Genomic DNA, 27,882 nt, shown 5'->3' on the forward strand with positions numbered 1-27,882 from the left:
CCACAGCAGGTCAATATAGTTAGACAGCCTAAATTATTGAAATAGCAGAGTCACCTTTATGTTTCATGTTCAATAGATATCCACTTTGCTGCCATGGTATGTTCTATAAACAACATCATCCATAAATAGTTTTCTAAAACAAAATTAACTTTATTGGATATTATTGGATGTAAAAAAAAATCAAATCAAATAAAGCAGAAGAATCAAAGAATTAAAGGTCACATAGATTAAACACTGTTTTATCTGCCTATTGTTTTGTCTTCTTATATACCTACCATGGACGTGGTTGCCGGTTAGAAGGAAGTTTGGGCTTCCCTGCTCAAACTGCTACCACCACGGCGCGACTTTGGAACACACCAGTAGAAAATGGATGGATGAATGGATGAATGGACACCTACAACCACATACTGCAGGGTAAATGAATGCCGATCAAGTGGCAAGACAGAGTATTTTCATGAAAGGGACATGTTCTCGACATACACTATATGTCTCCTACTTTCACTTTTTCCACTTACTGTATATCCTTGACTATCATGAACAATTCCAGATGAAAAAAATATGGGTGACTCAACATTGAAATAGGGTGAGGCGGAGATATTGAATCCATGTTGAACCATCATCTAAATGTAGATCTAAATAGTTGCTTTTGCATTGAATCACTGTTAGGTTCCAATATTAATTCAACGATATTCTAAACGGTAATATACATGTAAATTTTTCACCAATAAGTTTCTGCTGAAAGGTCTATGTCTTAACATTCATTAACCTATCATTAATCATAAGTTTCATCATTTAGCACTATTAGGCTATATTAAACATATAATGTTGTTAGCAGACAAAGTGTATTTTAGTGTTCAAAAATTGACTTTACCATATTTCCAAAAATGTGTGAATGCAAACTTAAAAATGACAACATGGCATTAATATTGCATGTTATTTTGCATAAATGGCAATACAGTTATGTTTCACTAAGCACAGTTAACATTAAAGTGATATTGCCAAACCTACTGCAAAATTGCTTGACACAAACAATTTTGGATGGCTAGTGAGGTTGGGACATACCATCATTTAAAAAGGGAGGGGGGGCATTTGGACTGCTCCACTCTTTGCAGTGACTTTGAGATTTGAGATTTTTTTTCACTGCACATTATACACAACAAACTGCGAGGAAGAAAAGGTTAGTTAGAAAGTAAGAAAATGTACAAAAAAATGCACAATCCACTGTCCTCAACATATGGTGCTTGAGTTAAAACTTGATACACACGCCCAATGATAAAATGCTCTCACCCTCACAGAAGTAGAGGGTATGGGAGATTTAGATATTGGCAATTCAATCATTACAATTCAATGCACCTGACAAAAGTGCATTTGAAACGCACTAAAACGGATGAATACTATTTGAAATTAGAGGTATATATATATATATATATATATATATATATATATTTTTTTTTTTTTTTTTAAGACTTGTAAATGACGTATTACTTATTTCACATTTTAATTAATACTATTCAAACACAGATATGTGGAAAAAAATCGGTCTGTTTTGCGTTATGCGGGTGTAAGTCTGGGAATGAGGAAAAACACCTTGATTTGTACACAGAGAAATCCAGTACATCACCAGCAGCCACCACTATTTTGAAGTTGTTGAAACCAGCCACTACTGTTTTGAAGTTGTTGAAATTTGAGATATTATTAAATAACATCTAGAACTATATTTACCCTTGAGAATTCCATAGTTTGCATGAATTTCCATAGAAGTCAGACCAAAGGTCAGTCATTGGTACAGTATATGCACAGTCTGTGCCTTTAAAGCATTTGTCGGTTTTCAGGCCCTTAAAAGTACAAATGATTGACCCAACATGACTGCCAGGCAGAGCATTATATACGTGATGCATGCTTAAGTAGTTTGCTGATTCTCTGCTGAGTCTCAAAACCCCCTGTAAGAGTGTATAGCCTACAGCTCACTTAACCAGTGGAGAATAATTGAGTTTCTGCTGATTATGTTCCTTCCTGCAATATTTACAGCTGTTGAGCTAAAACACAAAAAAGTTGAAGCTGCATAATTTATGGTTGACAATAGCAGTAATGTGTACACTATAAGAGCCTTTTAATGTTAAAACAAAGGCAGCAGGAAGTGATTTCTTTTAATTAGTAGTAACCTAATGGACCAGTGGAACAGCAATTTGCTTTCTGTTCAGTCGAACGGGGAATTTCATGACACCTTCCAATTGGTGCTGCTTTCAAAATGCAGAAATAAGCCAGTCACACCAAGGAAAAACACAAAAAGGTCATTTGAAATTCAAATTTAAAAAGGCACTCTTAACAATTAGAACATAAGAAATATGCATGCATGGACCAACATACAGTACATTGCAGCAACAAACGTATGAGTGAAGAAAAGCTTTTTTCTTTCTTGTTCAAATACAGTATTTATCAGTAAGACAATAAAAACGAGAGGAAATGTGAATATTTACACTGCATGCCAGTTTAGAGTACGTGCCTCTTAGAGTGTACCTTCGAAGGTCCCAAATTGCAGTCTTGACGGGTAAAGGAAGCAATATTGTATAGACTGAATTTTGTATTTGAATTTTTGTGTCTAATTCTGCATTTGCCAAAATAGTCTGCCCAAAATCACACTAATGAGTTTTAATGTACTGAAAGACTGATATTGAGTACTTTTGACGCCATGAACACAAACTTGCTGCGGATAAAATAGAAGACAATTGACTAAAATACCAGCAAACTGTGATGCCTTATCGATTATTTTGACCCTTATTACTGTCAAGCCTTTCGAGCTATCAAGTTAACATCGACCCCCTCCGTAACGCACACACATACACGGATATACTGTACATGCACACCCACGTAGTCATGGTCAATCCAGCAGTATAGCTTTTTCTTATTTTGTGTATTCAAACTCTTTCCACGTCCACTCTATGGCTTTTGGGGCTGAAATATTGTTGACATCGCATCAAATTGGAGCCTGTTCTTAGGCTTGATCGCAGTAGCTTTTCTTGTAGATTGTCTTTGTAGGACAATGCAATATAATTGTTCTTACTAACTAGCAAATTGCTTGCAAATGGGAGCGTTTTCACCGAATGTCATGTACTCATGTTATGTAGCCACCTTTCTGTGATCAATTCACGTTCTGAACTAATAGGTATAGGCACACAAAAGTAGTGCTTGTCTTTGTTTTTCTCTTGTATTATTGGAGCACCCATAATATCATTTTCATAGACTAGAATCCTGTGTGAGCATGTGCTGCCTGTAATAGCCAATAGCAACCCAGACTTGACTATCAGCGACCCTCCATCATGGCTCCCTTCCCAGGAACCAAAAAGTAGATATGGCTGCCACCATGGCTTCTGACAGAAAGTTTCCATGAGCTCCTATAAGCTTGCTTTAATAAAACCAAAGTAACCAAAATACAACCGGGTGCCATTTTTCCTCATAAACCATTTATATATTTCCTTTTGAGCTCCAGAGGTGAGCTTTATTAAATCTCTGCTTGCCACCCTGAACGTCTCAAGTTAGCGCCACTGCACTCCTTAAAAAAAAAAGTTTGTTGTTAGATTTTTCATTTTCCAAGAACTGTTTCATTCGGATCTACCTCACACTTGATCTGATGAAGTTACAATAGACTGCTAGAGTAGATGTGTTCATTAATTGAAAGAATCGCGCAAAAGCTATTTTGGGTATTATTGACATTATTTTTTCAGCCACAACAACTTCATTAGAATCAAATGGCCCACATTGCTTTGGTGACCTTAAATGATCGTGGGCTGATCGAGCCTTGAGCCAAATTCCTACTCAGTTTGAAAACTAGTGGTGTCAATGTGATCATTCTCAGAGAAAGATCATATTCTCACTCTGTGACTTTTCTTTGATTCATTGTTTCACTGAAATTTTTATTTGTATTCAGAACAATGTGCATCCAATTAATACATTTTGTTTATTAAAAAGCTAATTTGCTAGGATTGCAAACTGTTTTGTGACCAAAACGTGGAATTCCTTTCAACTGACAGGAAGACTGTCAACAAAATGTTTGCTCCGATGGTTCAAAATGTTTATCCCCAAAGTATAACTAGCCACTCACTTGTGATTTCACTGATCCATGTTATTAGTTTCCACTTTTACTGACAAGCCATTAATCTTGAATATACAGTATCTTTTTTTTTTCCCTGTTATTCTCCTTGCATGCAAAGCACTGACCAACAATACAGGACAGTAAATAAATGTATCCGTGTCTTCGTATCATATTGTGTGTTGAATGGTTATTCCTATGTCGAAATACATTTGCTGCTATGACCACATCGTTCAAAGAAAAAGATCTCAGAAACGGTGAATGAATGTGGTGCAAACAGAGTCATGGTGCTGAGCATTCTCATCAGTTACAGCTTGACGCTGGGTCTGGAGTAATTGTGGACATGGTCAATAAAATATTGGCACGGACAGATTCCGTCTGTATAGTTAGTAATGCAAGTGCTGCAACAATCATAGCATTTAAAAAAGGAATTCCCAACCTCTTGAGTGGTGTGTTCCCTTTCTGTTACTCAATTCTGTTATACCTGATCAAGGTTGAACATATTTGTCTTTCTTTTATTGCCACAGTTACTGCTGATACACACGGTAGATACCCCAATCCCTTTTGACCATGACTTTGGAGTGTACAGTAGACAGAATGGTATTTGCTTGGTCCAAAAGGCCATATATTTCACCGTGTTAAAGCCAAAGAATACAAATAAAGGCAACGCTGATGACAGATAAGGCACCTCCAGACTATGACAGATTTGCTCCTTGAAAATCACCTATATGGTCACCTGAAATTCCATTTCATTGTACTGATAAGAGACAAGTGATAGCAGATAACAATCTGTCAACACAAAGTAAATTAAAATTGTAGCGACTTAAAAGCTGATAGTATCTCAACGCTAAATCCAATTTATTCTAACATCACATGCTGAACTGCTTTAATGAGCGTGTGATGTGGCGTGTGTTTTGCTATCCATTGATGCGTTTGGTGACGTAAATTTGGTATCACAGTTAATGGTTGTTTTTTACATTTACAATATTAATTAAACTTTGTTCAGAAGAAAGAAATATTTACTTACAGAAATTGTGGTGCTTCTGGATGAGGCGGGGATTAGAAAGTAAATATTGGTATGTGACGAACGAATGGATCATGACATGTTGTTACAAAGCAAGGGCTGCAATGAATGTTGGTCTGCGATAATGTCAGAAACAAAGTGATTGGCTATAAAGGTGGAAGAAAAAATAAACACTGACTTGCCACATCCAAAAAATGAGCATTTGGGGACAATGACAATTAATATTCATTACGAGCCAATGAATAAATGAAAATACATTTGAAAATACATTTTTTTTCCGACAATTTTCTTCCGTCGGAGTAGCAAAATATGTTGTTGGTTTTTTTCTCTCTTGTGTTTTCAAGCCAAATAAACATCAGAACTGATAGCCCCCACCCTCCCAAATCCCTGTTCCCCTATCATGCAGGCGTTCAGAAGTATAGTACAAGCGTATTGCTTTACTCAGATGATTCAGAAACTCAAAACGTTGTTCAAATGAGCTGTGCGGATATTCCCAGTGCCCCAAAATACAAAGACTATTTACAGTACACATATAACATTCGGTCAGTACACCTCTTTGTGACCAATAATCTGTCTTTTATTTTTCTTTTCACGTTTCCCTTCTCATTTTTTCAAGGTCTAGTGAGATGGACTGACATTTTCTTTTCAATGTGTTTGTCCCATAAGGAATGTTCAGTTAATTTTTGCCAATGTGTATAAGTGTGATCATGATTGGTTTAGCTCAGAATAAATTATAGGTTTATCTTATTGAAGGAAAACAAAGGTGACACCTAATTCCACAGCAACAATCTTGTGCCAGCTTTAGCACAAGTAGATGTGTGTGTGTACGCAATGTTATTGCTTCAACAGTTCCAGGAAGACGACACCCTATCTGCAGCTGACCTTGACATTTTTCTTGGTTGATTTAATACTTTTATTTTAAAATTCTCTTCTCCATCTTTTTTGCAATATGCAACCATTCACACAACAAGTCAAATAAACCTTAAAAAGGAATATAGTAATGCACTTTTCTTATTTCTAAAAATAAATAATATGGCACGGTGACACTGAAATAAAAAGAAGTTATTATCTGTCATCATATTCATTTCTATGCTAATGTGAAACTAATTTCAGATTTGGAGTCCCTCAAATAAAAACAAGCGGTTATCGCATTGTTTTTGAAGGTATGTGAGGAAACATTCCAACCATTTGCTACTCACAGGCTGTATTCCATGAATTATAATAAATACAATGCAAATACCCACCTGTTTTTTGCAGCTATCACTGCAGGCCGAACCTTTCACTCTCAGATGTTTCATTCACTCAACGATATAAATAGAGAGTGTAAGAAAAGACAGAACTGATAAACATTGAGTGATGGGGCAGCTAAAGCTGATTAATATATCCCTTAAAAGGCCCCTTCCCCAAAGTCACATACAAAAAAAAAAGAAAAAGGAGCCTGCTGAGAATGAATACACGCAAAATCATCCTTTAAGACATCAGTGTATTTGATCCAGAAATCAATGTATCTCGTTGTGGCTTGCTTTATTCATGGAGATGAGCACTAGCAATATTAACTAGGGGTGGGAATCTTTGACCGTCTCACAATTCGATTTTGAGGTCTCCTATTTGATTCAGAATCGGTTTTTGATGAAAAATGTTTAGATTCAGTTAAAAATGATTTCTGCTTCAAAGTGCATAGAATCAGTCTGCTTTGCAGGATAGAATAACAAAGGGAAACATTATTTTTCTTTTTCAGTGATCCCTCGCTACTTCGCGCATTCTCTATCACGCCCTGCATCACATTTTTTTTTTTTAATTAAAAGAAATAAAGCTATATTGCAGAGAGACGTGCTGTGAAGGTTTCCTGCATGCCAGACAGACACGGTTGTTATTCTTTAGTTATTCTTGCTCCCTTACGTCCATCTTTCCTTATTTTCATTGTCTTTATTCAGTGTTCGTCTAGCTCCTGTTGTGGTTCTGTCTACCCACTTTAACATTTAATTTTGGCTACTTTTCCTTTCAGAGTCAACGTTTGTTGGTGTACAATACTTGTTTGTATTTATTAATATTTCTCATGCTTTTGTGTTCCCCCTTCAATAAAGTTTTGTTTACTCTTATTTAGTGGTTTTCTGCTCTGGGTGCCGGTCGAATATTTACCATTAGTGGAGACAATGATTTACAAGGTTTTTGTGCTCCAGCTAGCTCTGATGGTTTTCATTTTGCAAAATTTGGGAGGGCACCATAAGACCAAAATGAAGTCATAAGGGATGTAATTAGGAGTATTAGTGAAAGGGAAACCTTTTTTGCTCATTTTGCCGGATTAAGCATCCTCAAAAAGCCATGTGATATTTTTTGAATAAACTTTAATCTTGAGCATCGTTGTGCCGCTTTTAATATGAAAAAAAAGAAGAGAAGGACCTTGTAAACTAATGCAAGTCATGAAAATTATTCAATTATCCATCATCCATTTTCTATGGCTTTATCCCAGGTTGGGCTAGGGGTGCAGCAGCTTCAGCTCATTAGGGAGAATCCCCATGCATTCCCAGGCCGGTCGAGAGATTGATTATATTCTACCGACTCATCCCCAGGACTCCCTTCCTGTTGGATATGCCTGGGACACCTCACTAGGGAGGCGTCCTAGCCAGATACCCGAACCATCTCAACTGGCTCCTCTCAATGCGGAGGGGCAGCGGCTCGACACTGAGACCCCCCCAAATGACCAAGCTTCTCATCCTATCGCAAACATCCCGTGAAGGAAACTCATCTCGGCTGCTTCTAACCAGGATCTTGTTTTTTCGATCACGACCCATAGCTCGTGACCATAGGTCAAGGTATGAAAATAGATCCATTGGTAAATTGAGAGCTTTGCCTTTTGTTTCACCATAACAGACTGGTACAGAGTCCACAACACAGCAGATGCTGCTCCATCCCACCCTCACTCATGAATCAGACACCACAATACTTAAACTAGTCCACTTGGGGCAAAACCTCATACTTGACCCGGAGAGAGTACTCTAAGCTTTTCCGACTGAGGACAATGGTCTCAGACTTGGATGTGTTGATTTTGAAACCAAGCTGCTTCACACTCGTCTGTTAAATCTCCAGAGAGAGTTGGGGTCACCGTCTGAAAAAGAAAACAACAACAAATAATTCACAAGTTGCAGAAATGCAATGCTAAGACCCCCAAATGATTGGACTGTGCCTAGAAATTGTACAAAATGTAAATGAACAGATTCTGTAACAATCCTCATAGGAAACAAATTCGACTTACTGCCGGAAATGCAGACCAAACTCTGATACAGGAACAGGACAGCGAGGATCAACCACCATTGAGGATCCTGCCAAGGATGTAGAGCTGATTCACTGTTGCACAACCAGGATGAAAACCACACTCCTCCGGAATCCAAAGTTCGACTTCCTGGTGTATCCTCCTCGCAAGCATCCCTGAATAAACATTACCAGGCTGAGGAGTGTGATCACTCTATAACTGGAAGACCTCTTATGGTCCCCCTTCTTAAAACGGGGAACCACCACCGTAGCCTGCCAATCCAGAGGCGCTGTCCACAATGTCAATGCGATGTTGAGACATGTCAACCAGGACAACTCTACAACAGTCAAAGCTTTGAGCAACTCCGAGCGGATCTCTCCACCGCATCTTGCCACAGAGGAGGTTTTTGACCACCTCTGCGACTTCAGCTCCAGAGATAGGAGAGCCCACCTTGGAGTTTGCAGACTCTGCTTCCTCAGAGGAAGCCGTGTTGGTGGAGTCGAGGAGGTCTTTGAAGTATTCTTCATACCAGCTCGTGACGTCCCAAGGTCAACAGTGCCTCATCTCCACTGTACACACTGTTAAGGGTAACAGTCTGTCAGGCAGTCATTATGCCAACATATATTCTGCTCCTTTCACGATAGGCAACTCCAGTAGAGGAAGTGGAAGACAGTCCCAACCCTCTCGAGAAGGCTGGCAACATAGCCCAAGCTCAGTATGGAGGCAAGTCCGACCATATCTAGTCGTAACTTCTCCCCTGCCAGAGAGGTGACATTCTATGTCCCAAGAGTTCATTTCTGTCGCCGGGGATTGGTTGCCAAGGACCCAGCCGCCACCCCGCTTTTTTCACAATAGACCCCGTGGGAGGGGGGACCCAAGTTGCCTCTTGGACCCGTACCTCGTGGGTGCAGGCCCAGCCACCCAGCGCTCACCAATGAGCCACCTCCAGGCCTGGCTCCAGAGGGGAGCCCTGATGACCCGTGTCCGATGAAGAGAAAACGTGATCTAATATTGTTCTTTGTCAAAAGTCTTTGAACCATGCTAATTCTGATCCCTCACCTCGGACCTGTTTGTCATAGGTGACCCACCAGGGGCATAAAGCCCCAGACAAGTTAGAGAACTTATCCGGTAGGATCACTGGGACATGCAGACGCCTCCACCACGGTAAGATGATTGCTTAAGCGGGTAAATTTTCTCAACACTCCCACATATTGGTAAAGGTTCCCCTTCGCACTTGGAGTAAAAAAGAAAAAAATCGTGAAACAGTGTCTGTATTTGGTCAAGACATTATGGATACATTACATTCAGAAGATAAATATTTTATTAAATTTCCACCATTGTTGACTATGAACCACCTCTCTGACTTTCCTTGGTAGAAAAAAACAAGTGATAGGATTAGCTGGAAGATGCCATCTTCTCCAATCAGCTGTGCAATCAAATGACTACTCAGACCCTGACAGTGACAAATGCAGCATTTAATGTCCTACCACATGCTGGCTCCATATTAATTGCATTTTTCTGAAAGGTAGATGAGTCACACAGAGTGACAATGGGTGTTACAATTAACACTGAATAGTATTAATGGTCTGTGGTTCATTGGGCTGGAAAGCTATAGAGGCATTCAAGGTGGAAATATATAGTTAGGTAGATGGATGAATTCTAATCTCCACCTGTATAAAAATACTGCATACATATATTAGGGCTGGGTATTGGGTCTTAAAAGTGTATTGCAACATATTGTGATACAGCAAGGGCGTATTGCGATATGTAATGTGATATATTGGGTGATATACTATATGTTTGGTAAAAAATACAAATTAAAAAAAAACATCTATGGCGTACATATTATAAAGACTGGAAAAAACAGAAGGAAATCATTAAAATAGACAAATTGTATTTATTCTTTTTCAGAAGCCACACATCATTGAGATCACTGAGCACACATTAAACATTCTTAAAAAAAAAACATCACTCAACATTTATTTTCATTTCAAGCATGCTCTTGACTGTATTAATATGTCCCCAGCAGTTTGGAATACTTTTTCAGATGGCACTCATGTGGCAAGAATGCATAGGTAACACTTAGCTACAAGTTCCAGCACAGGATACTGGTGACAGTGCTCTTCAACTGTAAACAAAACAGATCTGTGACGTCACTCGCGTTGGTGAAAAAAAATATGACAAACACCAAGGAGAAATCTTTTGTAATTTATCAAATACAGTGCGAGATACGGTCGCTTCCGAACATTTTTCCCCCTTCATATCACGAAAATGACTTAGCATATCAAAGAATACAAAATGAAATTAAAAAAAAAAAAAAGCTTGAAATCTAAAAGTTCCCATTTGAACTAAACACAACATAAGATTCAACTGCTCGTGAATATGGCTGCTCGGATATGATTGCACTTCTCGGGAACACATACAATTTTCTTTTTCTGCTGTTTGCCCTCCTTCACTGCTCTGGTACATGGCCTCACGTGAAAAGTAATGTAATGTTGTCCGTTCCCTGACCACAGACGACACACGGTGGAAAGTCCTTCTTCAAGGGCTGGAGTTGCCCTCGTAGACGGCCCTCATACGTTGGCTCGAATTGGAGCCCCCAGCCGACAAAATTGGCAGCGGGGAAGCAGGGTCGACAATAGCCGTCACCTTTATTACATTTAAAAACAACACAGCTCTCTCCTGTCGCGCAACTTCTCTCCTGCCTCGTATGCGCCTTCTCCACACTCTCTCACGCTCAACCAATCTCTTGCGCTCCAGTCACAACATACACGCAACACTCTTTAATGCGGTGTTTATGAAGCACTTTGAATGATTTAAATGTAAAACACGATTTCAATCAGGGAAACATATAGGGAAGTCCAAAAAATTGATGTTATTCACCCTGAAGAGGTGATACTTCAAACAAGCATTATGAACTGTAGCGTTGCCCTGCTGACAAACCCACCTGCTGCAACATAACCATGGAATGTCCATCACAACATCTGCATGCAGCCAGCTGCCGTTTGACGAATCTACGCCACCTGAAACTCCAGTGTTTCACTCAATAAAAAAGCAGTTTCAGCTTTGGATGTTGCCATTTACAGTTTGTCACCTCATGAAATTCAGCGATCTATCTTTGAGTTTTAAAACAACCATTTGTAATGCCATGCGACTCGCTTTGTGCTACACAATCGTTAACAATAGCCAATATAACCATTTGGACTGGCCTGAAAGAGGAGCCACCGAGGTTTGTGGAGCATTACGCTATTGATCATGTCCTCTAAGAGATGGTATGTGTTTCTACTTGTGTTGTCAAACAAAAAATTGTTATAGCTGATGTGTAGGATGGTAAATCAACTGCTAGTGGTATTTAGTGGGTCCCTTATCAGGTTTTGGCTTTGCATCAGATGCCACACTCTTCTGTATGAGCCTGAGGCAAGCTTGAAGGCATTCATGCTGCTCTAACCCTGCTGTTTGCCACTGGGCTTGAGGATTTTCAAACTGGGTCAGTGGATCCATCAATATTACAAGAAGCGGACCCTATTAGTAGATCATCTCTTCATACAAAAAAAAAAAGTGTTTTCCTTTGCAAACCATTATGGAAGTAGACAAATTCCGCACACGTTTTGCTATTTGACAAAAATAACAGCATGATGGACAGTGTTTTGTATCTTTTAGTGGGCACTTTGTCAGCACTGACGAACTCTCCGTTCGTCCGTCACAAACGGACGCCCGTTTTGCCAAAGCACCGACAAATGATGGGAATACTCAAAAAGTTAAAATGCTGATTAAAAATGTCAGGATTGCAATATTCATCCGTCGCTGTAATCGTCTGGACAGACATTACATCAGATGTCTATAATATGTCCGTCAGCCGGCCACGCCACTTTTTATCTACTGAATTATAATTCAACTGACTTGGATGTTTATCTGCTATATTGTTATAGTACAAACGGCAATCAGCATGCAGTCAATTGTCACTTTACAGTACCACCAAAGAGTGGAGAAACATGTGCAGTTGAGTTGATGAACCGGGCTGGTTCAAATTCCTACTTGTCATTCACAGCTATAAGACAGCAACTGTAACTTTTTTCAGGGGTTTCTCCTTTTCTTAGTCCTGTTTTCAGCGTTCTTGCTGATGAGAGCATTCTGGAAAAGCAGACGAAATCGACATTCTTCCTCTGATTGGCTCCTAGCCAGGAAATGCAAGATAGAAGTTTTTTTAATTACCTAATTAAAGTTGTTTTTTTTAGGAAATTGAACCTCAACAATACTTTGTTTTACTGGTAGTGTATGTGACAGATGAATTTTACTCAAATTTAGATAAATGTTCATGAAACCATCTTCGATAGTTGAAAGGCAGGCAGTTATAAATGAGCACTGACATCCACAATTTGAGAGTCATGTAAAGCATGATTATGCCATCCAGTGGACATGATTGTTAGGGTTAAACCCCTTAGCTGGCTCTGTTTTCATGTTACACTGATATTATTGTATTGTGTTTCAGTTGCAGTGTAACTGTAGAACCACAGACATGGTTTTAAATTTAAGTATAAGTACTAAAACAGAAAAATGAATTAGTGTGAGTGCAGACAGAAGTAGACCAGCAACTGATGAATGACGGATCAGAAAAGAATTGTCAAATGTCGGGTTAGTGGTGGTGGGGGAAGATTGGGCAAAAATACACTGTTGGACTGACAATTACAATTTTGTCTGGCTTGAAAAAAATCACAGACCGGCAATGACGGAAAGGGGGCGGGGGCTCTGACAGATGATGAAAATAAATGTTCCCTACCTCTGTGTCATGAAAAAGAAAGTACACATTTTGAAAGTCCATGTTTATGCTCACTTTTTTCTGCGTAAAGGTCTAAGGCTGATGTATTAGCCAAGGCAGAAGGATACTTACCGTTAGCCTATTTGTTTTTAATGACAATATCTAACACAACTATCATATTTATTTTAGTGTGATATGATTAGCTAAACATGTATCAAATACGACTCATATTTGTCTATACTTTATATGATCTTAATGGGAAAGTGTGTAAGATTTACACCGTTTTTCATTATGGAGCTGTTGGTGCTGCATTTACCATTGTCCATAGCTCTAACAAGTGCCACACCCCGTGTAATATACTTTAATGATAACTACACCTAACAGTATTTTTAAAAGATACTGTTGTTATTTAAGAACACATTCATTTGCATTTGAAATTTACAATCCTTTAATTTATTCTTTTTTAATGAAAAACGGTCACACTAACATACCGGTACATACTGTACATATATGTCAAACCAAGACAAAATACACAAGCCGCTATAGTGGGCTAATGTATAAAAAACAACGTAACTGTGTGTGACTGAAAATAATTTATTGAATGTTACAGCGGTGGTATATAATGTTATTATTATTATGATAAACACTCTTTTGGTTCATTTTTAAAAATAATTTTTCAATGTCAAGTTCGACTACCAGCAGACTGGTGCGCAATTATCTATAAATAGCTTGATTCACCCAAGGGTGAAGCGAGACTGAGAATCATGGATGGTTGACCACACTCAATCTGTTAAGGACGAAGAAGCCCTGAATTCAAAGCAAAATGGGGCATTACTTAAATGGTTAACGCTGATGGAGTTTAGGTATTGTATCACTTCACGACACAAATGCTGCAGTCAGCACATTTGTCACCCAAGCAAGATTAGCACAATGTATGAGACTTCTCACACACTCTTACGTGTCGGTGAGCAAATAAAGTCAACTTATAAGTGAGAACATCGGGATAATGCTGCTCTTTAGAGAATTGATTCTCAAGTGTTGCAACCCTGGGACCCATATTTATTTTTGTTGTCAGTAAGTCCCGACCCACTTCTACATAGGTAAGGAGAAAACAATTTGTTGTGTATAAATTGTATATAAGTCATAGAAATTCATAAATATAGGTACTGTATGAAAAATACAATATTCCTATCTCACCATGCTCATTTAGGGTTCCTACAGAAAAAAATGCCATCAAGACTGGTGGAGGCACCATAGATGGCTTGGTAGCCAACGACTTTTACATTTCTTGATAATACTGCCAGGTGGCAACAGTATTTTGACCTTCGATTCCTGAGCCTGTTTTGTGCATTCATATTCCCTTCATGAAAACACAACCAACCGCGTAGTTCATAACATTTTCAAAATGCATTTGTCATACATAGAGCTAGAAAACTAATAGATATTTATTTGAGATAGTTTCATTTTTTTAAGGCTTGTTATCTTATTACATTTCCTGCAAGGCCCAACTGTTCTGCACATTTCTCATAAAAAACAATACACACACATATACACATATAATTACAGTGAAACAACACAACTCAAGAATACACATGTAAAAATTGTAAATTTCCATGAAACATTCACTATATTCTTGGCACAAAAGTTGGATTATAAAAAGTTGCCTCCATGGAGAAAAACAGGTTTGGTACGCATATGAATGAGGCGACACTTATAGTCATGCAACATTAATATAACCCAAATATTTAGTTTTGCCTTATCTTTTGGACATGCACATAAATGTTGGTCACAGTTGGTCTGGGTATCGTACTATATGCAACCGTAATGGAAATTTTGGACCTGCTACTTGGATGATGTGGCTGGCTGCATTTCCAGGCAACTGTTTTCTTTCCCTAAAGAATGTTAAACTGCCAAAAGTAATGAAGAAAAATGACACTTCAGTGGCATGTTGCCTGAACTATTTGGTGAATATTATTTACATGTCGGTAAAGCTGCCCTTAGCTCCAGGAGACGAAAAAAAAAAAAAAAACAGGCAAAAAAACTATCCACTGTGAAACCATTGCCTGCCGCCGATAGTTAGCAAAATCTGTCAGTGACATTTGACAGACCTTTTCGTAAGTTATGAATGCTCATATCTGTACAACACGTTGTTTTCATTTCAATTTACTTGGTAGGATTCTCACAGCTGCATGACATGCCATAGATTAAAACTGAACATGGATTTAATCACAGTCTTACTTTCTTACGGCGATAAATTGTGTTTAGATTCACCATAATCTTGATCATGCACTGAGTCGTTGGTCATGTGAATAGTAGGGGATGATCTTTCATCTTTTACAAAGCAGGCTTTTTGTTTTGATAATACACATGCAGCATAAATGTTAAAAAGAAAATAGATAAACATATGAGGACAACAAAAGATACTGGCTTCTCAACCTGTGATTTCATTACATTTCTCAGTTACCTTCTCCCTCTGAGCCTTAGGAGGTGAAGGCTTCTAAAATGAGGTGTCATTGCGAATTACATGAGCAGCTGAGGCCCAGCGCTATCCCAATGGCTTGGTTCATTCATCCAGGTGGCACCCAAGGTAATCGCTCACGAGCTGGCGCACAGTTAAGTGACAGAAATTGGTGCTGATATGGTGCCTGTGTCAAAGGTGGAGGCGTGTGTGTACACGTTGAAGGAGGAGGGGGTTGCTTTGAAACAAAAGGCATTCCTTATGTAGTGTCACTTAGCTTCACCAAATTTGCAATAAAATCAAACTGACACAGTAGAAGTCAAACTGCATTCAAAGTATGTGATGACATTTACAGTAGTTTGTCGGTGGTGTATATTTAATTTTAGGCATTTTTTAATCATGGTTTGAAAACTGACTTGAATTGAGGTACTTTTAACTTTCCAAAGTTACATGTATGCGTATAAATGATGAAATCTTACCTTTGGCACACTGGCGATTTAGTTCCTTATTAGATGTGGGTTTTTTTTTAGTAACGACATTTCCAACCAGGAAGTGAAAGGTTTTATTGAATAAAACCGTGCCTCTCACCATGCGGCTGCTGTGCACCCCCGACATTGTTCAAAAGCTGACCGGCACAATAACAAAAAAAAAAGCTCAAATAACCTGATGACTTAATGTACACAACTGTGATTTTACTATATCAATAAACTCAAAAATAGTTGCAAACAGTCCTTCACATCAAGAAAAGTAAGAATTTAGTAGCTGAAGAAAAATGTCCCATTAAGCAGCTTTCTTCATACAGCATAAATGTGATCGTATCCAAAAATCCCCCCAAATAAATAATTGATTTAAAAAATAATTTACTTGGACAAAATCAAAGCAAAGCAAAATCTCTCTTCCCCAACTCCAGTGTAAAACCAGAAGTAAAAAAAACAAAAAAACAATCATGGCTCACCTCTTTCCTGGGTTTGGTCATGTGATGTTGACAAACTGGCCGTTACTTAATTGAGACTTGTGCACATCTGATGCCATTTTCAGTCAACTAGTAGAGCAAGTAGAAACCTTTGCTAAAGGCATTCATTATGCATGAAACATCATTTAGTCAGCAAATTAACTATAGACAATTCGTATCGTTTGAAGGGAAGGAAACTAGTCCGGAAAATAAATCAAATTTGATTTACTTGATTAAATTCAATATACAGTTCATACAAGTGCATTTGGCTATAAAGCACTCTGTTGCGTTTTTCTTTTCAGGACATGAGTGTGCACTATAGTCTGAAAATATGGTACATACATTGTGACAAAAACCTATTTAGTATTGACAACTACAGTGTCTCTTTAAAATTGTTAACAAGGTAATACAGAATCATTAATCCCCATGGTGCCATTGTAAGTGTAAAAAGACACCATTAGTTTACTACTATGACATTTGTGTGAGGAATGAATTGGACTTTTGTCCGCAAACCAGTATAAACCTTGGGAGATTTTGAGGACATTGACAAGGATGTGTGACTGCTGGGCTGAGTCAATGCCACAGAGGACAATACGGTGCAGTTCAAAGCCTTTTATCCGCAGTGTCACTCGAATGTGTGTGCTTACTCAGTCTAATGCAGGATCATCCTTCTACCCCCTGCCTTTTCACAACACATCTTGATTTCATCAGACATTGTAATCAATCTACCTCCCTGGGAGCGTGAGGACATGATGCATATGTACAGCACCTCAGTAAGTACATCTAATATAGACTGTATGTGCATTAAAAGAATGTTTCATTTACACTATTCAAATCAAGCTAAAGTATCACAGACTCTCACTAATCCCACAACACTTTAATACAAGTTTAATGTTACGTACATTACCCTAGAAATGAATGGCTTACAGATTCATTTATTTATATCACGTAAGGTGAGTCCACCCCTCACGTTTTTTTAATATAATCTTATAGTTGCAAAACACTTGAAGAAAGAACACTATTCCACAATGTCAAGGGGACACTGCACAATTTGTATAGCATTGCAAATTCATTGCCACTTCGCATGAACATTACAGGACCCTTCTTCTTTTATTTACGACCTTTTTTTTAACATATTTATTCCCGATTGGCATACAAACTAGAAATTTGCTCGGTTGCACACAAGACACAAACTGGCATCCAAAATGTGATTAGAACTACGTTTAAAGTTGTCCTTCTGCTTTTTCCGTAGCTAAAAGAAACAGGACTGTACCCATCTGGGTGGCACTCCCCATGTAAAATAAATAACGATTACTGTTTGGTGGATAAAACACATTTATTTACACATTGAAATTCATAGTGGTTTTCAACATAAACAACGGTCTAAATATTACATATTTTCACTTTAAGATATATGAAACAAATTGAGATATCTTTGATCTTTTTTCCCTTTGTTCATAAAATAAAAGTTGTGTATAGCATGTATAGTAAATAAATACATAAATACAACGAAAGACAAATGTCCAAAGGAAGGAAAAGGCCCCAGTCAAAATCTGTGGTTGTACAATTGCTTTGCAAAGACTGCAATGAACTGCAGAGACTTGAACTGAATAAAAAGGTGCTGTAGTTTCTCATTTTGGATACTGGGTGTCACTCATATAATAATATACATTAAAAAAAAACTCACAAACAAGCTATGACCATGTCAAATACATGGTGGCTATGTGCTAACAGCTGAGCTGTAATTGGTGAAGGCCCATATGGCGCCTCCCCCACCCATTGGTCGATGGAAGGATTTTATCTGCGCTGAGCAGTAGCACGATGAAACTAAATGCTAATGCTAACTCGAATGTTCTACTTTGACACTGGTGCGATCAGCAAACTATTTGACACATGCATGGCAATTGGTAACTTTAGCTGGTAAGTTGCAGTGCTGATCTTCACATTGCTTGTAAAAGTAAGATTTTTTGCGTACTGTAATATTTATTTTTAGGCATGAGTCAGCAGTCCTACTAAGTAGATTTCACTTTTAGCCGGGGGGTTTCGGTACCCATTAACTATGCAAAATGAGGGTACACTTTACATATAACACATTAGTCAAGACCAGGTTCATTCCGCAACCACTGCCTATACTATAGTCTATTCTCTAAAATCCTGCCTTAAAAACCTTAGGAAGGGCAAAGTCCTAACAATGGTGTGCAAACTTTAAGACCTAATGTACAGTTCAAGTCAGGCAAAAATTTCATGACGCATCATTGCCATTCATTTATTAGTAAAGAGCAGTGTGCTTGCGCCATCAACAGCAGTGAATAATTCATTCACCTACAAAACACTTTTCACAATGATGACCAGGTGGTGCTCGGCATGCCCTTTTTTTTAACTTAAATGAAGTTCAAGCATGAAATAAGTCCGGGCAAAAATAAAAATCTAAATCAGTAGTAGAATAGAATAGATTGACTTTATTTTTATTGTACAGAAGGTATACAACAAAATTGTGAGTGCTGCTCCGATTGGTGCATATTAAATAATAATGACCAATAAATCGAGTAAAATTGAATCATAGGCTCGTAGGAGTGCAATCAATTTCATATTTTCACTGTGTTCTTATTGTTCAAAGCAATAATACTGTAGCTCTGGAGAAAAAGCTGTCCCTCAGTCTGATCGCCTTTTACGAGCACTGTAGCCCCAACCAGAGGGCAACATTTTGAAAACACGATGAACATGATGAGTTGTGTCTGACAATGTTCCTTGAGCTGCTTAAGCAGTGAGAACTGACAATGTTGTTCAGGAAGGACAAATAACATCCGGTGATTTTCTGGGCGATGTTGAGCACCCTTTGAATCGCTTTGTTGTTCACTGCAGTGCATCCCGCGTCGCACAAACAGTAGTGGTAATGGAATCAAAATAATCTTTAATGTAATAACACTCAAGGAATTTGTCCTCCCAGTCCCAACCTGTCCGAATAAATTAATAAACAATAAAAAGAGAGGAACAGAGGGAAACAGAGTGGGAATCCTGGCAGTTCATGGTTTCGATACCCGATCTTAGATGTGAAAAGAAATGGTAAGGAAGGGAGGGGTAAAAAAAAGAAACTAACTATTCTCCTGAAAAGAGACCAAGACTTGCGCTTGGAAAAAACCTTTGCACATTGTGCTGCGAAATGTATCTGCTCCTTTCCTGATATCTGTGCTTTTTACATATTTATCACTCGCATGGTTTAATTTCATCAAACCACTTTTAATATTACACAAGACAACCCAAGCATACATGAGCTTCAGTTTTGAAAAGATTATTTTTAGCAAGAGGGTAAAAACCTATCCGACTTTAAATCACAAAGTAACCGTGATGAACTACTGTTTGGGCAGAGCTGAGTTCAGTTTCACGGGTTATACGCAAACAAACCTGTTTGCAATCGCCATTGTTGAATCAAGAAATGAAAAACACACCTAAATGGAATCACTTGGCTTCCAAAAATCTCTAAAACAAATGCATCATGCCACAGTTAAAAGAAATCCTGGAAGAAATGAGAAAACATGGATTTTGAAATCTGTCTGGGAGAGGTTACAAATCTTTCTCTTTCCAAGGAGTGGTCAATCATATATGGTCTGCAGATCACCTGACTTGAAAGCAAACCCATGCACTTGCCATTCTTGGAAAAGTCTTTCACTGAAAGGGTGCTACAAGGGCATCAAATCTGAATTTAGATTGTTCAGTCAATTTCTGGAAAGGCGCTCACACACACTGAAGGATATGGGGTCTTTTGCTGTCCTTTTCTGCAGATGGCATGATGCCATCAGTTGACCGACCATGATCCAGTATTAACACCACTTCCTTGACTCCTTTCGTTCCGGCCAAACTACCGAGACGGTTTGAACCATTTTCTTAAGTAAAGTATGTGAGAAATGTGTGGGGTAAAAAGTCATTGCCAAAAGAAGGGTTGGATCTTAAAGGAAACTTTGAAGACTACTCTCCCATTTAAACTATCCCCTGGCAACAGGGTGCCATGTCATTATTGCATCCCTACAGGAGAGGAAGCGACCATATGAGCTCCCTAATCAGAACAGAAGATTCCCTGGCTCAATCATCCCTGTCAGAGGGAATAATTATGCTACCATCATCTTAATTAAAACTTAGCTTGGTAATTAAAAGTCATTGTTTACCTTGCAGGGGCAGGATTGATATGCGAGTCATCAAACACTATTTCTGGCATTCTTTGCCCTTGCATCAATTTGCTTCTGCTTCAGGCTAAGAGGCTGTCATTCCCTTCTTTTAGTTATGCTCTTTTCCTGTCAGAGAGGCACTATGGGCTTGAGGGAAACCTCAGACGACACCCAATTATCCATTGTTTGCTGATTTTACCAAAATTACTCTTGATGGACGGACAGCTTTGATGTGTAGAAGACCTTCCCAGGAGGTGAGCTCATGACAGAAGATGAGTGCAGTGTAAAGGAGGGAGGGAAACAAGGGTCAGAGATGGTGACTTATGAAGGACGGAAAAAGAGAGAGAGGTTCAGCAAAAGTAAAAAAGACACTTTTTACATAACATTTGTCTTGGAAGGACACCTCTCCCTTTCCTCCTAACTCGCAGAAATTCAAAAAAAAAAAAAACAACAACAACAACAAAAAACGCCCAAATGCCAAATGCTTGCTGCACACACGAAGAGATGTTCAGGAAAGCAGTCATCAAACAAAATGAGTGGTAGAAGAGCTTTTACTATAAATTGTTGGAGAACAGAAAAATTCAGCGTCATATGCTGTTGAGCTAGGTATCAAACCAAATCTGTTGAGTATGGTAAATCTAGAACCTAATTAAAATATTTATTTTAGAATAGGGCAGCTTATTAGTGGTGAGGATTTTAGCTTTTTCAAGAGAGCCATTCACTCGCAAACCCTTCTCTAAAAAGAGCCAATCGAAAGACTGTCCTGTTTGTTTTTTTTGTTTGTTTTTTTTTTTATTTTGAAAACTGTATGTGTTTTACTCTGAAATTAAACATTGTACATCGTATTTCATGTCATACTTAAATTATTTAAGTGATATTAAATATCATCTTCTAAAATATTTAAAATGTTAAGCACATTTGGGAATTGGGACAAACTGCTTCATTTTGACATAGAAAAGTAAATACAATTCAATAAATTCTCCTCCTTAGAACATGTAAATATAAACATGCAGAACATGTTACACAAATTGTTTAGCACATGCATGTTCATTGCATCCAAAATATTTTCAGAAACGCTATCACGTCTGTAAAATCAAGCCAGAAGCCAGTAGGTCTACTTTGTCATCACCTCCATGTTGACTGTGACGTCCCCTTGCCAAAGACACCACTATCTTTTCACATCAACATTTGTATTTCCTGTTTTGGCGAACCTGACTATTACCTTGGACCAAGGCCGGGCCTTCAAAACACAGCTCTGGGTTGATCTCAGCCAACTAATGGGCATGAAAATTATTTGTACTATGGCCTACAATCCCACCTGAAATGGCATTGCCAATCATATTCATTGTAGACTGAAAGTCACCCTGATGGCCTGTTGCACCGAACTTTCTTGCCCATAAAGTTGAAAGTCCAGCAAGTGAGGCAATTGTAACGACAATGAAGAAGGTTCTTTCTCAGGAAAGAACACAAAAATTGAGAATACAAAGTAGAACTTGCACCGGTTGCTAGTCAATTGCAGTCAAAAATGATTGTTTTCAGACATTGTTTTAAGACCTACGGTTGGCTTTAGTATGGACCAGATTAGAACATCTGACCATGGAATGACAGTAATAGGATTTGAATTCACACCTTATAAGAGGCTGGAACATTAATCCAGCGCAATTGGAACAGGTTGGCCACACTACCAGTAAATATTAACACAGCGGTTCATAATTTGTTGTAAAGTTTTAGACTACGGCAACCCCACCCATCCATTATTGGAACTGCTGGTACTTACAGGGGCCACAGGTGTCTTTTTGTGTCATGAAGCCTGCCTGCAGTCCAATGACCTCTTACAAGCCAGCCTCCTCATATTAACTCATCTTTAAGCCTGGCTCTTCCTGTGAATTCCTGTTCAGATTGTTGTATTCTTATGTGAAGCTGGCTAGTGTTGCACCTGCTCTGTCTGTCTGGATCCCAACCTTGCCTGCCCCTGGATATTCAAATACATGTTGTCTTGATCTGTCTGAAGCTAGCCACTGTTGCTCTCTGAACCTTTCTGTTTACATTAATAAATCACTGGTCTCAAGCCCATGGAACAGACTTGGCGTTGTTGGAATAATTGTAAGTATAGTTATATATATGTAAATGTATAGATTAAAAATGTATATTGAAGAATGATATAAATGATATATTAAATGTATGTATTATACATTTGCTAAAATCCAAAATAATATTGTATTGAAGATGCTTTGGTGGCAGAAGGTTGCCGTGAAGTTGGGCCAAGTTTAAACCGCAGATATATGTCACTTTGCTTGTAACAGCTTGTAAAATAGTGGAACATGAAAATGTATTTGGTTGTCCATGTCTAAAGTTAGCCACTGTTGCTCTCGGAACCTTCCTGTTTTCATTAATAAATAACTCAATTCCTACCTGTCTCAAGCCCATGGAACAGACTTCGGCAATGTTGGAATAATTGTTAATAGTGATTATACACTTGCTAAGATCAAGATCACTGCTTGCAATGAAGATGCTTTGCTACATGTACTAATCTTCCACCCACACATGCAGGCACGTAGATGAACAAATACACTGGGTTCCGGCTGTTCTTCTCCCACCATCTGCAACTTTTGCCCTTTTAGGGCTGGAGCCTTCATATAACCTCGGGACCTCTGAACCAAATAAAAAGAGATGGTTCGGAGAGACTGCTTCAGACCCTAGCAGAATTACATTAGTGCAGTCCATCTCCTCATGCATTAGCTAGAAAGAATGTCTAACAGGTGAACCTGACAGGCGTGCATAGTTGCCTATTTGTGGCAAATAGGGGTTTCAGCAATGTTTGTCCAAATCTGGTCAACAGGCTACAATGTGGGTCCTCAAACCAGCGCGTCAGGAGCAGGGTGGATAAAGTCGACATAAGATTGACCATTGTTTTTTAGTTTGCCAAATTGAACTGTGTTAAAAATGTATTTGAATAGTCAATGATAATGGGCAATTAAGTTGTTTGGTTTCCGTAAATCCACATATTAAGATTTTCTGCTGCTAATCTCAATTTGCATGTCTGTGTTTAATTACCCAACCTTCGCTATGAGTTTAGAAAGCTCAATTTTTGGAAAAGGAGCTCTTAAGGTCTATGGTTAGCTTTAGTAAGGACTAAAACAACTGACCATTAAGTGGCAGGATTTGAACTCACGCCTCATTAAAGACTGGAACCTGATTCTAGTGCCTTAGACCACTCAGCCACACTACCTTAAGAGCTGAAGGTGTCGAGGGATTACAGTGGGGTGGAAAATTTCTGACCTAGTGCCCGAGAAAGGACCGACTGTCCAAGAAATGGTGGGATAGGAACCAGCAAGCTAGCTATCCTTGTGACGACAGGTGGTTAAGAGAATGGATGGATGGATGGATCAATGGATGGATCAATGGATTGATGGATATTCATTCTCTGCATGCTTGACCAGTGGGGTACTTTTTACCTGACAAGAAGGAATTGCATTGAATAGAGCGCTGTCTAGCAGAGTGGCGCAGCGGAAGCGTGCTGGGCCCATAACCCAGAGGTCAATGGATCAAAACCATTCTCTGCTCTCTGTTTCTGTGTTCTCTTTATTGCAACTGTGCATTTTTAGTGTTTGACCTGGCTTACTTTTTGAATATTACTCTTGTTGAGAAATATTGAAACATTAAAATGTATTTGGTTATCCATGTGTCAAGTGACTTTCTTCTCATTTGTCTCACTTTGCATTGGAAAAGCTCCACTGGAAGGAAATCCTCAAAGTAGGTACAGTACTCTAAATGTGACAGTCCAAATTGTGTGAAAGAAATCTACTGACATTTGGGAAAGTCCTCTCTCAGGACAGAGTGCAAATCTAAGTCCAAAGAACAAACAGAAAAGCCAAGCACTGGGTCTACTAACAACCACATATGAACCAACCTTCTTGTCAACACGAGCACCACAAAGACGTAAATGAAGAATAAAGTACATCAACAGGAAATATAGTGCGGCCTTCCAGTTTTAAGGCAGATGTTTCAAAATAACACTGGTAAGTCAACAATACAAATTGGAGCGTTTGGTGAATTGTTAACACTGATTAAATCTCATCTTAATGCTCCTGTTTTTGAACACGGATGGATTCAGATGTTGGTTTGGTCTGCTTGCTTCTTTTAATGAAAATAATGTGTACAACCTTGGTTAAAAAAAAAGCTGTCTGCTAAGTGTTTTCAGTTCCCAGTGTTGTGTTGTTCTTGAAAAGATTAGCTCTTTGAATGTTAAAGGTTGCCGACCCTCGGAGCATGAAATGGCAGTGGTAGGATTTGACGTCACACCTTATTATAGACCACTCGACCACACGACCTTATCTTATATAATCACTTTTTTTTTCTTTTTTTTTTTAAGTTGCCCTTAGGTGTGATTGGGTGCATAGATGGCTTGCAACGGGCTCGCAAGAAGTTCAGGGTTTCTCCCACCTTCTGCCAGAATTCACCTGGGCTAAGCGCAAGCAAACCAGAGACCCTAGTAAGAATGACGTCTATAACAAACTGGATGGGTGGATGGATGAATCTTCTAACAATCCTAAATCTTCCAAAAGTCTTCTTAAGTGCACATAGCATATTGTACATTAATTAAAAGTCAACTATCACAAAGTTTTTTGTAAATATTTTGAATTTGTTCATCTAAATTAGATTGGTTAAGCAATTTCTATTTCTAACAGTATCACATTTTTATCAAAGTGGAAAATTTGAGTCTTGTATGATGTAATCTCAACTTAATCAAAACAGCTTCTGCTTCTCTTCACATTTCACTTCAAAATGTCATAACTTTCATACTCGTACACGTGTAATGATAATAAAAGATATCTACCTACCTACCTAGCCATCCATTCATCCATCCATTTTTCTTCACTATCGGTTGACTATGTTTTAGCATCCCATCAAGTAAATATCATTCCACTACCTACTTTTATGTTAAAATCAGCTTGTAATAATGATTGATTGATTGATTGATTGATTGATTGATTGATTGATTGATTGATTGAGTGATTGATTGGTTGGTTGTTTCATAATGAAACAAGGATAAGACAAACTCTGCACCAACATTTAAAGACCAAAATACATCTTGTAGTTTGTTTTGGGCATTTAAGGTGAGATTTCTCTACAATAAGGCCACGGGAACCTCCAAAGGATCAATTCTGCCTGTTTCGCAGTCCATGGCTTTTGAGATAAATTCAGAAGGATCAAGAGACAGCATAACAGGATGTGTTATTAAAGTAATTGGTGTGAATTTTAACATTCAGGCAAATGCCATCTCTGTCACTATTTCCTGACCTCACTCACCTACCTCCCAGATCTTTAGTCACCTTACACAGTTATGACCAATGTTTTTTGAGACAAAGAAATACGGAAATGAAGCATAAAGTCCTCTACAGATTTTAACCAGTTCCAATTATTATTATTTTTTTTTTATTTTCTGCCCTTCGTCCAAGTAAAGACCAGGATGGAGTAAATTTTCAGCCATGAAGTTATATGGCTCACACCAGCCACTGTGATTCATGCTTGTTTGTAGTAAGCGGAGGTGGGTAGTCCGTCAGTCCGTCACTGACAGACGCCCGTTTTGCTGCCAGACTGCCGAATGATAAGAAACATTTGAGACATGACGGACGAAGATAGACAGATTTCATCCATCATTGTAATTGTCAGCTGTCATCCTGATTGAATTCTAAAAATTTCTGAGGATTTTTTTTTTTCTTTTCAAAGAAATTTCCGTGTGTGGTTATGGAAAGTTTTCAAATATGAGCTCAGTAAATTTAGAATTGTTGTCCGTGTTTTGCGATACCGTTCTCTGGTTGGCTTTGCGGGGACATTTCTTCGAACAATTGGGAGATGGGGGAAAATTCCTTTGGGGATGGGATTGGGCCTAATTGGAGCACCTGTCTCTTTATCATAAAGAGGGAAAAAAAAAAATCTGACAGACTGGCTAGTTAGACAATATGAACGTTGTGGCAAGCTGAAGAAACACACATAACTGTTCTAATATATGTCTTTACTTTTCACATGCCAACACAAAACTTCACAAAATCGTCCAAATCATCAAAGTCACAACCACAAGGTTCAAAGCATCAAAGGTTCATTCCAACTTGCCTGATGGGTGAGAGACATGGTCCTAATGCTTGGCACACAGCTCCCCCCGACCACCCAGAAAGGCAGACCGAAATGCTTTATTAGTCTGACACCCCGAGTACACAGTCCATCTCTGGGTGGTGTAGGTGTAAACTGTCAGACAGGGAGCCCCAAGTGAGACAGGAGCAGGGGCCAGACAGTCAGCGTAAAAACGTTGCCAGATGGATGTGGAGGTGTCACAGGAGCCGGTGCCGCTGACTTGGATGTCAACAGGCGCTGTGGATTTTTGAGGGATGACGCGTCTCCGTGGAACCGCACTCTCATCAACCCGGAGCCAACACTGTTGGTGGGTGAACCGTTCGCTGTGCACAGAGGCGACTCTGCAGCCAGCTGCCGCCTTGTCTGCGGTGGTGAGTGGAAGCACGCTGATCTGCGACCCACAGTCCACCAGGAAACGTCTCCCTGACAATGAGTCAGTGATGAAGAGCTGCTTGGTGTCCTCGCCGGCACCCGCATCCGCTTCTGAACACTGATGATGGAGTTCCCCACAGCCTTCGTCATAGGTGTAAGGGGGAACACAATGGCAAGGGAGCCTCAGAACCCAAATGAGAGAAGAAGAGCCTTCTTCCTCCTCTTCGGTACTGCAACTCCAGCCACCACCAATGTTTCGTAACTATTAGGATCCGATCCGCTTCCACAGCCAAGCCCCGGTAATCACCGATAGCCAGACAAGCGGAGTTACCAACACGGGAATAGGTACTGTAGGACGTAGGAAAATGTGCGGGAACAGGAATTTGCCCTTATCTGAGCCCAGCAGTGATAGTATTTTGTCCATTAGTTCCACTCCTTTCAATCTGGGCAGAGAAAGGAGCTTGTTCGCCTTCCAACGAACTGAACCTCCTAAGCAGAAGTTGCTTGAGCTTGAGCGTGTCGTACCTCTAGTCTTGTGGCGGATCACGTGACAGTTTCATTACTGGTTAGAAATATTGGTACCAACACACCACATATTTCATACGAAATTAATCGTTCTCTGATGGCCGCATACCATACCGTGCAGAGGAGGGGCTCTGCATTTAGTGAGGTGAATCGCCTCACCTGGACA

The sequence above is a fragment of the Hippichthys cyanospilos genome, chromosome 3, assembly GCF_059441005.1.
Source record: "Hippichthys cyanospilos isolate Australia breed blue-spotted pipefish chromosome 3, RoL_Hcya_1.0, whole genome shotgun sequence".
In the NCBI taxonomy this organism is placed as follows: domain Eukaryota; kingdom Metazoa; phylum Chordata; class Actinopteri; order Syngnathiformes; family Syngnathidae; genus Hippichthys; species Hippichthys cyanospilos.